Here is a 2,736-nt window from a genome sequence, read left to right as displayed (position 1 = left end):
GGAGTTTATACTTGTTGGGCGCTGAAGTCAACATTATGTTTTCACATTGTTGGAGTCAAGATGTAGTGGAGTTAATTTGTTTCAACCCCTAGTTTTTGATGCAAATTTTGCTCATTCTGTTTTTTAGAAAGCATTCCCAACTCTGGAGAGACTTTTCACAGCGATGTTGCCAATACTGAAAAGATGACTAGTGTGGAAGAGTATATACAATCAATTCCCACTTCTACTACTATTAGTGAATGAATTTATATGGAACCCTCTCTCAGTCCAGATTAATTTGGCTGAAAGTGACACATACTTAATTCAAACTGGCTTAAGGAGAGGAGGGATTTTTATGGAAAAGTGAAAAATTGTCTCTCTCCAGTAGTATGCTTTGGGAGTGACATGGTCCAAGGGCTCAACTGATGTCATGAGGACTCGGTCTCTCTTCATTTCTCAGCTCTGCCTCTTGCGGTGTTGGCTTCATTCCCAGGCTTCTTGTGATGGCCCTGGAATCTCCAGGCTCAAATTCTCTTTACTGCTAGCAGACCCATGGGAAAACATGCTGGCTCTCTGGCTCTGATTAGATTACAAGCCCATCCCCAAATCGATTGCTTGGCTTGGAGAATGCAGCTTTTTGATTAACCAAGATTGAGTTAATACCAGTCTTATGCCTCCAACCCCTCAAACAGGGCCTCTTGGAGCCCGGAGCAGAATCAACACTTCCCAAAGCACATGAACTGAGAGTTAGAAATGGGGGCTCCTGAGCAAAGTTGGGATGCTATTTAAAGAAGGATATATGGATGTTGGGTGGAAAAATAATTGATGTCTATGCTGAGTAGAGTAGTAAATATATGGTTCTCACCATCATATCCCCAATACATTGGATCATCTTCAGAATTACTAATTAACATGCTGATGGTGAATAATGTTAACGTCATGTAATGGAGATATGGTTTGGGGAAGTCAAAATGAGGTGGAAAGTTGAATATTTTATGTGGAGGACTCTGGTTATATCTGGTAAAATAAAGAATTGGAGCAATAACTCATCAGGTGCCTATGTCCCATTTAAACAATAAAACTAAAAGCTCTATGAAGGTAATAATTATGCCTTATCCTGCTTGTTTTTTTCTCACAGCATCTGGCTTCACAAAAGTAAGCATATAAAAAAATACTTAGTGGTTTGAATCATTGAGGAGTCAGTGTTGCAAAAGGAAATGACAGCTACCACTTATAGAACATTATGTCCTAGACATTATCAGACTTGATTTAAAATCTCCACTATGCCAGCAAGTGACTCAGTTATTTCAAGCATCATTTGTACAATGGGATTAAGAACAATACTTAGACTGGATTCTGGTGAGGCATAAATATGACCTACAAGGTTCTTAGCATACTTAGCGCTAAATGAATACTGGGTATTATTATTTTTATATAATCTTTTTTATGATCGACACTTTTTTATTATCATGTTTTATTCTTCCCACAAATAATAATGAAAATACTATTTTTATTTCCATTTTATCCATAAGAAAACAGGCTCAGAAATTGTAAGATACTCAATCAGGGTCGTAAGTGAGTAAGGGATGGAGCTGGAATTTAAACCCAGTTTGCCTAACTCCAAATTCTGTGTTCTTAATTACTATTTTATTCAGCCTTCTTATCCTTTAATATACCAACAGAAGATGTAAGTTATGCCATCCCTGAATTCCTGTTTCTTTGTGGGGAGTGAGGCAAACCACTGGTAATGCAGAAAGAAACCAAATAACCTCTTTCTTTCTTTAATTAATTTATTCTTCCCCACATAGGGCAGTTTTATAGAGTCCCAACACTGAGGCTTCCCTAACAAATGCAAATGAATGTACATCATAAAACCATTCCTCAGTTAGACCAGAGCCTTTGGTAAATGCTGTGGCCTCAAACATCTAGGTGGCGACCCACACATGGCTCATCTCAAAGCTGTGATTGTTGCTGCAGAGATGAAGTTGGCTGCTGAGCCCCCTTTTTCTCAGTCACAGGCAGCCTGCAGGGGATTTCACTGAACCATTAAGAAGTACTTACTTGGTTCTGGCCACTGTTCTAAGCACTTTACAAATATTATCTCATTTAATCGTTTCAAGAACCCTTTTGAACCCAAGAAACCAGCACTTGTGCTTTCATTGTGAATTCAAAATAGAGTGCTTACTTTGTGCTGGACACTCTTCTAAGTGCTTCAAATATATTGGGTTACCTGTTTAATCCTCACAAACAACTTCATGGGGTAAGATACTATTATTATCATTCCTATTTTACAAGTAAGGAGACTGAAGTATGGGAAGATGAAATTTGCCCAAGGTCATACAGCTGGTAATTAGTAGCTCTGGGATTTGAATCCAAGCAGTGTGGCTTCAGAAAGCACACTTACCTGCTAACTACCCTGGGCAGTCACCTCCCATTCCCCTGTTGCTTAAAAATATGTAACTGGTTTTTTTTTTTTTGCCCTTGAAACTTTAAGAAAATTAATACAGTAGCTCTGTCTAATGTGAACACTGTTGGTTTTCAACTTAAACTCATTGACTAAATTTTCTGGAATATTTAGCTGAGATAATTAGAAAAGCATGCTTGACTTGGTACTTAGAGTGATATGAACCATTTACTGGCTGTATAATCTTGGGCAAGTTACTTTACTTCTTTGAACCTCAGTTTATTAATCAGTAAAATGGGGTAATAATATGTTACCTCATGGGTTGTAGTGAAGAGTCAATGAGAAAACCATGT

The sequence above is a fragment of the Zalophus californianus genome, chromosome 5 (genome assembly GCF_009762305.2).
Source record: "Zalophus californianus isolate mZalCal1 chromosome 5, mZalCal1.pri.v2, whole genome shotgun sequence".
NCBI lineage: Eukaryota > Metazoa > Chordata > Mammalia > Carnivora > Otariidae > Zalophus > Zalophus californianus.
The sequence above is the reverse complement of the archived record's forward strand: the minus strand, read 5'-3'. Positions refer to the sequence as shown.